The 14,452-nt window shown below is 46.1% G+C and overlaps 1 long non-coding RNA gene across 1 annotated transcript; it reads left to right on the forward strand.

The window, feature by feature from the left end:
- The first annotated feature begins 59 nt into the window (after positions 1-59).
- LOC141082220 (uncharacterized) lies at positions 60-1,197 on the forward strand. The gene is made up of 3 exons (XR_012230468.1): positions 60-183; positions 544-620; positions 1,103-1,197. It is a non-coding gene; the product is annotated as an uncharacterized lncRNA (long non-coding RNA).
- The last annotated feature ends 13,255 nt before the right edge of the window (positions 1,198-14,452 follow it).

Here is a 14,452-nt window from a genome sequence, read left to right on the forward strand (position 1 = left end):
TATGTTTTCCATGTTTCATGTATAAATGGTGACTACGTTATACTGACAACCTCTAATAACACTTCATTACCTATGTCTTGTAGATCATTCTGAGATAAAGAAACATCTGGACTCAGAGGATGAGGAGGATCCCGAGTCCCCTCCAGAGTGTGCACCAAAATCCAACACAAACGTTTCAGAAAAGTAAGTAGATTATGGGGTCATTACTGGGAGCTCATCACCAAATATAGGACATAAATACCAGAATATCACATGCAGCACCCACCATCCCATGGTTAGCGGTCATTGTGCATTTGGCTTCAGAAACCATTGGTGATAACAGCCCATATCTGCCGCCGGTTGAGCATTTTTCGTGCTGCCGACACTGTAGGAGAGATGTAGTATTACATGCCACACATTCTTAGTAGAAGGTAGCGTTGAGCAGAAGACCTTCCCTACTATGGCAGTCATATCTCCCATTAGGCCTTATAGTTGGTGTTCTTATAGACAACCCCTTTTATAATGTGTTTACTTGTGATTTATGAGTTTTTTTCTTCCTAACAGGCAGAAAGGATCTGTCCCCGTATCTGATGGAGACGACGACGCTATTACCATCTTACCATCCTCGTCCCCACTATCAGGTATGTCCATGTCTACAGCAAAAACAATGTGAATGTTGACTTCAAGGCTCCAATATCTCCACATGGTTTTTCTGTAATAGGTCTCCTTTGTTATTTATGTTGCCCATGGGCCCATACTGCATCTCTATTTCACTAATTTTGCACAGGAGCTTTTTCATGGATTCTGTGAGATGCGTTGTGGGATCCAATAACCTACATCATCATAAGGCGACATTGTCTCCTATAGTAGAATATCGCTCATCAGTGATGCACCACATGGCGGCACACAGGGCGCTTACTGCTCTATATCAGTGACACATCTAATGCCCCTCAGATGGGATTATGTACATTATATAGGACTTATTCTGCCCTATTATGATATAATACCAGATTATCAGGACTATAGGAGACAGGACTAGAACAATCCTACTATATACAGGAGACAAAGCAGATCCCATTAGGATATGTCATTACTGAGGTTTTGTTTTTTACTTTCTGATCAGATTTTCCAGCTCAGACAGAAAGAATATCTGCAACAAATCTGAGTAATAAAGAAGAAAAATCAGAAAAAGGAAAAAAGGGGAAAAAGAGACGAGGTAAGTGTGAGAATCAGCCCCATGCTGTGTGATGTCAGTGAGAATCACTCATGTGGAGCAGATGTCATCTGTCAGTGATGGGATTATCACATGTATGATGGCTGACAATGACCCCTGACCTCTGTGTGATAATATTCCTCTGCCGTCCGGCCACAGTGACCGCACAGTAGTATCATGTCCGATGGCGTCCCATCACTTACATTATATTCACTTCTCTTCTCATAGGTTCCATCTTCCGCCGGATCTTATCATCCTGCCGGCATGGATTATCCAGGGCTGCTCGAGTATTTGCTTGTTGTCACTGTTGCCCTAGAACCATCTGAAAGACAGGAAACCTAAGCATCCAGCGCCCTGAAGCCCAGCAGATCCACCATCACTGCTGGGCACAAAAGCGGGACTAACTCCTAGCCGCGGTCTACGGACCAAACATTGGGCATGGGCAGGGCCTTGGGGGCAGATCCCAAGTGCGCTCAACCATGTGAAATTGGAATCATGGAAAAGTTGACAGTGATTTCTCATCTTTACAACAAAATTTACAAAACCATTTTTTTTTAGCGACCACCTGTCCCTCTGATTTCCCTTTGAGGGGTTTCTATGGCAGAAAATACCCAAAAGTGACACCATTCTAAAAACTGCACCCCTCAAGGTGCTCTAAACTACATTCAAGAAGATTATTAACCCTTCAGGTGCTTCACAGGAACTAAAGCAACGTGGAAGGAAAAATGGACACTTTAATTTTTCCAACAAAAATGTTCTTTTAGCATCAATTTTTTCATTTTCACATGGGCAACAGGATAAAATGGTTCGCAAAATTTGTTGAGCAATTTCTCCTGAGTAAACCGATACCTCATATGTGGTCATAAACCACTGTTTGGGCGCACGGCAGGGCTCGGAAGGGAAGGAGCGCTATTTGACTTTTTGAATGGAAAATATGCTGGAATATTTAGCGGTTGCCATGTCGCGTTTGGAGAGCCCCTGTGTACCTAAACATTGGAGCTCCCCCTCAAGTGACCCCATTTTGTAAACTAGACCCCCAAGGAACTTATCTAGATGCATATGAGCACTTTGAACCCCCAGGTGCTTCACAAATTGATCCATAAAAATGAAAAAGTACTTTTTTTTCACAAAAATTTTCTGTCAGAGACACCGCACTGAACTTGCTCACTGAGCCAGTGCGCGTGTCCTGAGTAAAGCGAACAGTGCTCAAAGATACCTGTGGAGCGGGCAGCAACCGAGTAGATGTGTACTTCACACCCGCAGGACCTGAAGCACGTGACTGCTAGGGGCGTGGCCTAAACTCCACAGAGCTAGGAGATGCAAGACAATTCCTAGCAGAGTAACTGCGAGACAAAGTTACCAAGGGGCATAGACAGGGAGAATAGTCAGGACGTAGCCAATGAGTCACACACAGATATAGCTGCAAGGTACCAGAGGGGCGAGCAGAGAGTAGTCAGGTCACAGGCAATGAGTCATACACAGATAGTTGCAAGGTACAAGAGGGGCGAGCAGAGAGTAGTCAAGTCACAGGCAATGAGTCATACACAGATAATAACGCAGTACAAAATCAACAGGCAAACTCACAATGGGAAACAGAATCGGGACAGAACCATATAAACAAGCTATAGCAACAAACAGGCACACGGGGGTCAGTACACTCGGCCAAAGGCAAAAGTATAACTGGCAGGGATTGAAGCTACCCAGGGGTTTATGAAGCTCTCCCAGAACCAGAAAGAGGCCACAATCATTAACCCCAAGTGTGCAGGTCAAAACCTGCACAGAGCTCCAGACATTAACCCCCCGGTGTGCAGCTCAAAAACCTGCACTGGGATCATGACAGTACCCCCCTCTCAACGGGGGGCCTCTGGACCCCCAGGCTTCCCCGGGTACTTGGCATGGAACGCCTGAACCAGGCGATCTGCATGTACCGAGCGAGCAGGGACCCATGAGCGCTCTTCTGGTCCATATCCCTTCCAGTGGACCAGGTACTGCAAAGAGCGGCGCACCCGCCGAGAGTCCACAATATGTCCGACCTCATACTCCAATTGACCCTCCACCAGCACTGGAGGAACAACAGTCTCATAGTTCTCTTTGACAGATCCTGCTGGTTTCAACAGAGACTTATGGAACACATTAGATATTTTTAAGGAGGCGGGGAGACGCAACCTATATGCCACAGGGTTGACTATCTCCATAATCTCGTACGGACCAATGAACTTTGGTCCCAACTTAACTGATGGTACCTTTGATGATTCTGTCACACTAAGGTGCGACCCGTCTTAATTGTCTGTGGCCGAATTGTAGCTTTGGCACAAGGTATACGTATACTCGAGAAAAGAATACACAAGACAAGAGGGTATCGTGTCAATATGATTCTTCTCTGTCTTTAATCAAACGTGTACAGCTTTTATAACAGAATTTGAGCTACATCATCAGTTACATCATGGGCATGTTTCCAGTTACTATTTGCTTTTCCCAGGTCGCTACACAATTATTATGTACATTTCTGGGCTACCGTTGGCTGCTCCCACATTGCTAGCTAATACTTATATACACAAGTATTGTCTTCTAGCTTGACTCACCCTGGTCCACCCAGTTTATTCAATATTTGATGAAGCTTAGGTGAGTGATACCATACAGAAACAACTCTAAGAAAATATAAGAAAATATAAGAAAATCAGAAGTATCTTAAAGCAACATGATCCCAATATCCAGCAAAGCGTCCATATAGTGATACAGTTTTGATTCTTGTATATATTCATGTGCCATATATTCTTCCCTTAACAGTCCCTCCTTTGGAGATATGCAAAATCAAAACCCTAATCTCGTCGAGCCTATCGATCTGTCCTCCCGGCCTACCTATCTCAACAATGCTGGAACCTAACTAACTAATCTTCACCGTATATACGAGACGACCCATCTCTAGTAGATGGACCCCCTCCTAACGGACTTTGCACAGGAGGAAGTCAGATCCTGGACTTTCCCTCATTGGCTTGCTTCAGACAGGCATATTCCGGAGGTGGTGATTGCATGTTTTCATACAGGGAATCTTCGAAATCAGCATGCATGGTCATCACTGTGGTTTCCATAGTTTTCATCATCATTTTCTTAAGACATGGAGCTAAGCAGCATAGAATTAAGGCAACAATAATTAGAACACATAATATGGTTATTCCAAACTTTGTAAGTGCTTTTTGCCAGCCATTCCACCACCCAAACCAGGTATCCCATTTGTCATCGGTTCCAGAGTTTTGAGCTAACTCTTCTGATAGGTCAGTAAGGCCTTTAAGTGCTCTGGATATACTTCCAGAGGGGGCAGTATTGTTCGGTATATAGGTGCAGCAACTGGAACCTATCATTTTGCAGACTCCGCCTTTTTCTGCTAGGATCATATCTAAGGCCATCCTGTTCTGGAAGGCCATGATGGATGTGGGGCCTAATTGCTCACTGAGTCCCCGTATAGCATCTCTAGTAAAATTAACAAACCTCTGCTGATTATAGTATAAGTAATTTATCCATTTTACATTCTTATTTACCCCAATCATGGGAATAATTGACTCAAAACCAGCTGCTATCTCATTTCTGGCTTTAAACTCATTAGGTACCCCTTGTGGAAGTCCAATAGAATCTATGTAAATATGGGGGTCAAAAGAACCTTGAAGTTCCTTCTTTCCTTGGAGTTCCCTTTTTACCCTTTTTGGCAAACGTCTTTCTTGGAGTACTTGATCCCAGCCGGGTAAATCAAATATATGGAAAGGCATAAGGGCTTTTACTATGGCACACTGTCCTTTCCATGGAACAGTGAGTCTTGGCCTGATCTTCATGTCCCCACATAACCAATATACATCAGGCAATTGGTAAATTTGGCCTATTAACAAGGAGTCGTTATATAGGTTACCTTCCTGTACCTGAATGACTTGATTATTACAGTAACCAGATGGTAGATTGTTCACTTGTCTACCAGGGGCATCTCGTTGGAAGCAGGTGTAATTACCTGGGTAGGGGGTAATCCCATGACCAGTTGGTTCGGTATTTTGATGAGGTGGGTATAGATGGGCTATGGATTGGCATTTTTGTGAGTCACCTGGTTGATTATCCATGTATAGAGATAGGGTACACAGGAATCCCTTCTCATCTTCCCAGGGGTTAATTGGGAAAGGTACGGTGCCTAAATGGGGTCTGGCGGTGGTGCAAGCTATGCATGAGGAGCGGTTTGCACTAGTGGCGGTATATCTCACCCATTCGAGCCAGATGTTGGAGTCAGAAAACCCTGTTTCTATGGCAAGTTCTTCCTCATATGTCAAATCTACTAGGAACTTAGCTCCTGGTACTGGTTCATCTATCTCTTCAGTTGATGGTCTAGATTCAAGGTTTCTTAATCGGAATTTACCCATGTTGTCACCCTTCCCGGCTCTACCGGCTTTTGTACTTGAGCCTAGTACGTACAACCCTTGGTCATTTTCTGAGGGGTTGTCAATAGTAAGGTAGAGAACTATGCATCCCTCCCTGGGGCAGTGAGTGGCAGGGATGGGTAAGCCTGGAAAGGCTCTCTGGCCTTTGAAAGGGGCTTTAGTCAGAGTCAGGCGGGATAATAGGCTGGTTCCCCATTTGTCCCTTCGCTCTAAGGCTGGGAGTGGTCGATAACCCCAATCATGTTCACCGGTGTTCCATCCAACAAGAGCCCAATCCTCACAGTTTGACCCTTCCCCCCTTTCAGCTGTGGTGACACAGATGAATTGGGTACCTAACCAAATATCAAACTGTCCCATGGGGCCTGGGCAGTCTACTATAAGACAATAGTCAAATTGATATGTTACCCTGGGGGTGGAAACATTATACCAGAAAGTCATCATGCCCTCCTCATGAGTGATTGTCCCCAGGAGGTTGGCTACAGGGTGAATTAAGTAAAGGATAAGTATTAGGCAGATGAAGGGTGGTGGTCGCCACTGGCTTCTGGATCTGGGACCTTCTTGCAGTGTGAAGCGTGGATCCATGTGGGCTTGCCCTCGAGCTTGACAGCTGTGGTAGTAGTCAGCAGGACTTGGTATGGGCCGTCGTATCTGGGTTCCAGGGTACGTCTGTTGAACCTCTTAGTGAGGACCCAATCACCAGGCTGGATCGTATGGGTTCCTTCTAGGTCCTGTGGATCTGGGATGGATGAAAAAACTCGAGAATGTATTTTAGTTAAGTGCTTAGTTAGTTCAATTACAAACTTAGTCAAAGTGTCATACTGCAGAGACAACTGTTGTGGGAAATACAGTCCTAGCCTTGGAGCACTACCAAACAGGATCTCGTATGGACTAAGCTTGGTGGGACCAGCAGGTGTATGTCTGATGCTGAACAGTGCGAGGGGAAGACTCTCATGCCATGGTCTTCCTGTCTCCTGTGCAGCTTTTAGCATCTTACACTTTAATGTACCATTCAACCTCTCAACCTTGCCACTGCTTTGTGGGTGATATGGAGTATGTAGGGCCAACTCGGTCCCGAGGGCCTCCCATATCTCTTTTGTGAGATTGGCTGTGAATGCGGGTCCTTGATCACTTTCTATGGTCTCTGGGAGCCCATACCTGCACGCTATTTCTGAGAGAAGTTTTTTAGCAGTGGTTTTTGCTGACTGGTTCTTGACAGGGAAGGCTTCTGGCCACCCTGAAAATATGTCTATTGCTACTAAGGCATACTCAAAACCCCCTGAGTGTGGCATTTGTATGTGATCTATCTGTATGCGCTGAAAAGGGTACAGGGGTCTGGGTGTACATTTCTGAGGTGTTTTTTCGGTTTTTCCTGGATTGCATCGGGTACAGACAAGACACCCTTTTGTAATGTTGGCGGCTACTGTTGAAAAGCCTGGTGCGTGGTAATACTGGCGGACAAGGTTGTGCATCTTGACCTTGGACTGGTGAGTTGTGCCATGAGCCCATTTGGCCACCATAGGGTAGAGGACTCTTGGTAGGCAGGGCTTTCCTCTGTACATCATCAGATGTCTGGCATCTATTGTGGCTCCATCCAGGGTCCAGTGGTCCTTCTCTTCTTTGGATGCTTGTTTCTGAAGTGTGGAGAGTGTCTTCTCCCAGGGCTCCTTTTCCTCTGATACTGAGTCCTTAAGAGAGAAAAGATGAACAGTTTCTGGGTCAAGTGGTAGTAAGGCAGCCTCTTTTGCTGTGACATCAGCCAGTCTGTTGCCCACTGCTTCCTTTGAAGTTCCTCCAGTGTGTGCTTTTACCTTTACCACCGCAACTCTTTCTGGCATCAACAAGGACTCCATTAATTCTTGTATGGCTCTGTGGTGTCTGACAGGCGTTCCATTGGATGTGATGAAGTCTCTTGCTCTCCAGATTGGTCCATAGTCATGACAAACACCATGAGCATAGCGTGAGTCAGTGTATATTGTGGCTGTGCGTTGAGCAGACATCCGGCATGCTTCTGTTAAAGCTCGCAGTTCCGCTTCCTGGGCAGAGGCGGATGGGGGTAATGGTTGTGCTAGTAACACAGTATCTTCTGTAACTATTGCCATACCCGTATGGAACCGGCCTTCTTGGTCTGCATATCGTGATCCATCCACAAAGTGTCAGGTCCGGGTTTTCCAAAGGAACATCCGTGACTGAATCAAACCCGGAGGTCTCCTGTCTCATCAGAGCGAGACAATCATGTTGGGCCATTTCAGAGTCGACTACCTCTTCCACTGATGTGTCAGAGATGTGGTCTTCGCCCTCCCCTCCTTCTGGCAGAGGTAGGAGAGTGGCTGGGTTAAGAACAGCACACCTGGAGATAGTAACGTTGTCTGGAAGCAGAAGGGAGCATTGGAGACGTAAGTGGCGGGCGGCAGACAGATGCTTCGGCTGTGTCTGGGCCAGGATGGCAGTAATGTCATGAGGTGCCATGATCTTCAGCTGGTGACCCAGTATGACATCAGATGTTTTGCCCAGGAATAGGTGGGTTGCAAACACAGCTCTCATGCAAGTTGGGGCTCCACGAGCCACTGGATCCAATCGGGCAGAGTAGTACCCAAGAGGGTGTTGTCTTCCTCCATGGAGCTGCGTCAGGACTCCAGTTGCATGTCCTTGTTTTTCCATGACAAACAGGCAAAATAGCTTGTTGTAGTCTGGTAGTCCTAGGGCCGGAGAGGATGTGATGGCAGTCTTTAGCGTGTGGAATCCATCGATGGCTTCTTTGGTCAGGCTGAAGGGGTCGACCTTGAGGCAGTCATACAGAGGTTGCATGTGCAGAGAGGCATCCAGGATCCAGGGACGGCAGTAGGAGACAAGGCCAAGAAAGGTCTGCAGTTGTGAGGGCTTGATCGGCAGGTGTATATTTCGTACAGCCGTTTTTCTGTCCTCAGTCAGGTGTTTGGTTTGGTGGGAAATACAGTGTCCCAAAAATACCACTCTTTCCTTGCAGAACTGCAGTTTGTCCTTTGATGCTTTACATCCATTGTGCGCCAAGAACTGTAGTAAGGAGATGGACTCCGTTTGGGCTTCTGTCAGTGTGTCAGCACAGAGGAGGAGGTCATCTACGTACTGTAAAAGAACAACAGTGGGATGTGTCATCTTCCAGGGGTCTAAGACAGTCATCATGGCTTGAGTAAACATAGAGGGGCTATTTTGCTCCCCTTGAGGCATCACAGTCCAGGCATATTGCCGACCCTCATGCGTGAAAGCAAACAGGTACTGACAGTCAGGATGTAGAGGCACACTGAAAAATGCATTTGCTAGGTCAATCACCGTGAACCACTTAGAGGTGGGTGGGATGGATGAAAGCAGTGTGTGTGGGTTAGGCACAATCGGTGTGTCCAGTACTGTGGCTTCATTGACAGCTCGCAGATCATGTACCATGCGAAACTTAGTAGGTTGTCCCTTTGGTGTTTTCTTCTTCACTGGAAACAGAGGAGTATTGCAGGGTGACTTGGTGGGTGTGATGGCTCCATTCTCGAGGTAGATTTTCAGTTGTTGTGTAATAGCAGCAGATTGTGAGATAGAGAGCGGGTATTGTGGTTTCCTGGGCAACAGTGCGCCAGGTTTCAATTCTACCTTCACGGGCGGAACCTTAAGCCGGCCAATGTCTTCTTGGCCTCGCGCCCACAACATGTCTGGGATCAATGCCATGATTTCTGGTTTGACTGGATCTATGGACGCGCCCTGCTCGTTACACTGCAAAGAGAAAAAAGCGTATAATTCTGCAGAGTGATCATAAGAAAGTGGGGTCTTGAGACTGACTGTCCCGTCTTCGTGAAACAGAATATTAGCTTGAAATTTTGACAGCAGGTCTGACCCTAGCAGATTGACTGGACAGGTGGATGAGACTACCAATTGAGACAACATGGTTTGTGTTGGCTGGAGACTTACATGGAGGGGTCTGGTCATTGGTGTGTACCGAGTATTTCCATCCACCCCCACACAAGGCACGATTTCATCCGTCAGACAGTCTGGATCTGGTAGGTCAATGTTTCTGATTACACTTCTGGCTGCACCGGTGTCCACCAAGAAAGTGAGGGGTTTGCCCTCAACCTCTAACTGGATAGTGGGCGTTGGTCCACTTGGTTGTTTTGTGGAGTGTATGAGTAATGTGGTGTGTGGTGGATCCGGCTTGCCAATGTCCTATTGTGGACGTGGTCCAGGTGGTCCCTGGGTAGGCTGTTGTCGCTGTTCTGGCCCTCTCCTGAGTGGAGCTGATCTACAGTTCCTCCTTAGGTGTCCTATTCTCCCACAGTTGAAGCAGGCTACCCTAGGTCTCGGTGGTCTGAGATTACTCTGGGACGGGTCTTGGGACAACAGAAGGGTGGTGCGGGGTTTAGCTGACAGGTTTAACTCTAGTCCCTTTGCAACAGTATGTAGTACCTCTGATTCTAGTCTGCGGTATTCTGGCCTGGTGTTTTGCAGTTGCTTGCGTATTGGTTCTCTGAGACCCTGCACAAAGGCCTGTACCCAAATTTGGTGGTGGGCTTTGTCCCCGAGGTCAAATCCTAAATCAGTAAACATTTGATTCAACCTGTGGTAATATTTTTCCACCGATTCATTTTTCTCTTGCATTGTATCCTGTAAGGAGGTGGCTTGGTCTATTAGGCGGTCCTTGGCCCAGCTCTGGAGCTTTTCTAGGAAGTCCCCCCCAGATGCTAGGGTCTGATAATATTCAGGCATTCCACTCGTGGGTCTTAGGGATGGTTCCATTACAGGCCAAAATGAATCTCCTGCTTTGATCTCAGCCAACCCAATTAAGTCTATCCATGCTGCTGCATGGGTTTTGTGTATCTGACTCATTTTCCTATAAAAAGGCATTGGGTGCCCTTCTGGATCAGGTAAGCTGTTAACTAGAGTGGCAGCTTCCTGCGGTTTCCAGCTCACATATCTGGTACTGCGTCTGGTAGGAACAAAAATGTCATTGGTGGGGGCTACATGCCTAGTTCGGCGTGGGTAGAAAGCATTTGTATATTCGGGGCTATTTGGGGGACTTTCATCCTCATACAAAGGTAAAGACATCCTCCCTAGATTGCCTGATGCTGCTACACCACTGCTTGGCTCTGGGTCTGTATTCTGTGGTAAAGATGTGGTTGTGGAGAAACAGGTTTCTGGTTTTTCTTCCTTATCCTCTCCTTCAGTCTCACTCTGCTCACCATTTGTATATATGCCAGATGCTACCGGAGCTAAGATGGCTGCTGGATGACGTGTGTCCTTACATAAAATGGCTGCTGGTGTAGGTGTGTGTGTAGTTTGTCTCAAGACGGCCTCTGGTACATGAGGTGTGCCGTCTACATTCAGGACTGGGTACAAGGAAGAAAACTTGTGTGGGCGGGGTGCCCCACAAACGGCACATGTGTCCCTCCAATCTGGGTTCTGATTTTGACAGACTGCACATGTCCACCCCCCTGGATTATACGGAGGTGGTTTATATGGTGCAGGTGCAGCTGCCAAAACTGGAGTCATTTTATCAAGAGGTGGCTTATACATATATTCACCAGTGGCAGAATCACATTCTTCAACCCACATTTGTCTCTTAATTTCCCTTGCGGTTCTGTGCCATGCTTCCGCATCCTTCAATACATTCCTATCATGTAACAAACCTTTCTTGGTAATTAACATACTTTTCCATTCTGTCTCATCAAGTCTACCTCCTCGGGTTGTAGACCCTATAAGCTTTAGGAGGAGTTTCGCATTTTTAACATACTGTTTGCCTTCTCTTTGTGCCACTACCTCTTGAGCAGAAAAATAATTAGCCTTAGACTCACTATGACCCATGTTTATAACTTAATTTTCAACCACTGTATCTTAGCAGAATCTTATAAACTTTTATATTGCCGTAGTTGTAAATATGTCAAAAAGGTTACTGTGTATGTGTGTATTATGAAACAACTCATTACACTTCTATATAATATGATGTTATATCTTCCGGACTGATTACAGATAATTCAGCGTGATTGTAAAACACTTTGAGTTCAGGAAATGCAGCTGAAGTAGCGGTCTAACCAGTTTTTCTCAGTATAAGAGCTGCGGACAGGCGTGTCTCAACAATATGTCAGTTCTACAAAAATTATTGCAATACAACAATCAATGTTTCTTTGTTACCAAGGCAACTAGGGCTAGGCTTTTTGTCACTTTAGGTATAGTAAATAGTGGAAATCACTTGTAAATAGGTGGTTGATGTTTCAGCAGAGGAGGAAAAATTAATAATCACCTTTTTCCTTAAAAATGTATATGCCGTGTCATTCACGTCACCGGGCCCAGTTTATACCGTGGGCGTATGGCCGGACGTGAGCACCTATATGTATATATCTGATATATATACTTATATATAACTTCTTCGACCGTCTAAGGTCGGAACCAGGGTGATAACTCAGTGTGTGTCCCTCCCCTTAACTCTGCTCTGTATGTTTCTAATAGCCCTAGTGCAGCATAAAATAGTTTTTTAACAGATACTAGACACGCCTTTAGAATTTTTAGAATTGGTTAGATCGATCAATACACACAGACAATTAAGGAATTATATATCTGACCGGGTCCGTAGGCTCAGGACTTTCAAACGTGGTCAGTTTAAGGGTTCAGAGAAGACAGCCAACTATCTCCTCCCAGCCGGACGTGAATACAGAAGGTTAGGTAAGATGATATATTTTCTCACCTGGTCTCGAGCTGCGCAGCCTCGTCCCGCTGGAAAGACGTCCATCCTGGGGGGAGATTTTGTTGCGGCTGTGATCGTCTGGTATCGTCCTGAGCCCCACGTTGGGCGCCAACTGATGATTCTGTCACACTAAGGTGCGACCCGTCTTAATTGTCTGTGGCCGAATTGTAGCTTTGGCACAAGGTATACGTATACTCGAGAAAAGAATACACAAGACAAGAGGGTATCGTGTCAATATGATTCTTCTCTGTCTTTAATCAAACGTGTACAGCTCTTATAACAGAATTTGAGCTACATCATCAGTTACATCATGGGCATGTTTCCAGTTACTATTTGCTTTTCCCAGGTCGCTACACAATTATTATGTACATTTCTGGGCTACCGTTGGCTGCTCCCACATTGCTAGCTAATACTTATATACACAAGTATTGTCTTCTAGCTTGACTCACCCTGGTCCACCCAGTTTATTCAATATTTGATGAAGCTTAGGTGAGTGATACCATACAGAAACAACTCTAAGAAAATATAAGAAAATCAGAAGTATCTTAAAGCAACATGATCCCAATATCCAGCAAAGCGTCCATATAGTGATACAGTTTTGATTCTTGTATATATTCATGTGCCATATATTCTTCCCTTAACACCTTTAAGTTGATGTTACGCGTGGAGAGCCAAACCTTCTCTCCCACCTGAAACATGTCTCCCGAGGCTCTCTTTTTGTCCGCAAAATATTTGTATCTCCCCTGGGCTCGAGAGATATTACGCCGGACTTCAGCCCAGAGGTTTTTTAACCATTGAACGGACCCCTCTGCTCCTGGGCAACCGGAATCCACCCGAGAAAACTCCCCAAAATGCGGATTAAAGCCATAGTTAATCAGGAATGGGGACATGTTGGTGGACTGACTCACCCGGTTGTTAAAAGCGAATTCAGCCAACGGTAACGCATCACACCAATCCTCCTGTCTGGCGGAGGTCAGACACCTGAGAATTTGTTCCAGGGATTGATTGGTGCGTTCTGTCTGACCATTACTCTCCGGGTGATATGCCGACGAGAAGGAGAGTGAGATGCCCAATTTCATACAGAACGCCCTCCAAAATTTGGCCACAAACTGCACACCTCTGTCAGACACAACATTCAGGGGTACCCCATGCAATCGGACCACATGCTGCACAAACAATCTTGACAACGTTTCTGCTGAAGGTAATGCTGCCAAGGGAATGAAATGGGCCTGTTTAGGAAACCTATCCACCACCACCCAGATCACGGTATTGCCCCTGGAAGGTGGAAGGCCGGTAATAAAATCCATGGAAAGATGAGTCCATGGCCTATCAGGAACCGGTAAAGGTATGAGTTCCCCAGCCGGTCGGTTATGCGAGCTTTTGGAACGGGCACATATGTCACAAGCAGAAACAAATTCCTTGACATCGGACCTTAATGAAGACTTGATACCTGGATGAGCACTCAGCCTAGAATCATGAAACTCCTGCAGAAGTCTAGGCCACAATGAATCTGGAACAAACAGTTTATCGCTTGGCCTGGTTGCCGGAGCTAGGGCTTGAGCCCTTAGGATTTCTTGTTCCAACTCAGTTGAGACCCCCGCCACTACCACCCCTGGGGGAAGAATGGAGGACGGCGGCTCAGGGGGAGACACTGGATCAAAACTTCTGGACAGGGCATCCGCTTTAACATTTTTGGACCCCGGTCGAAAAGTAATTGAGAACTGAAATCGTGAAAAAAAAAAAGTGACCAACGGGCCTGTCTAGGAGTAAGCCTCTTAGCAGATTCAAGGTATGCCAAATTTTTGTGATCCATGACAACCGTGATAGGGTGAGCTGCCCCTTCCAAAAAGTGCCTCCATTCCTCAAACGCCAGCTTGACCGCAAGAAGTTCTCTATTGCCTACATCATAGTTTTTCTCAGCTGAAGAGAACTTCTTGGAGAAGAAGGCACAGGGTTTGAGATTGGTAAGGGTGGCCGGACCCTGGGACAGCACAGCCCCCACCCCCACTTCAGAAGCATCCACCTCCACAATGAATGGTTTGGACGGGTCAGGTTGCACCAACACCGGGGCAGACATGAAACATTTCTTAATCGCTGAGAAGGATTCCTTAGCGAGTACAGACCAATTTTTTACATCAGCTCCCTTCTGGGTAAGAT

The sequence above is a fragment of the Dendrobates tinctorius genome, unplaced genomic scaffold, assembly GCF_039654945.1.
Source record: "Dendrobates tinctorius isolate UK_male_01 unplaced genomic scaffold, ASM3965494v1 ptg000017l, whole genome shotgun sequence".
NCBI lineage: Eukaryota > Metazoa > Chordata > Amphibia > Anura > Dendrobatidae > Dendrobates > Dendrobates tinctorius.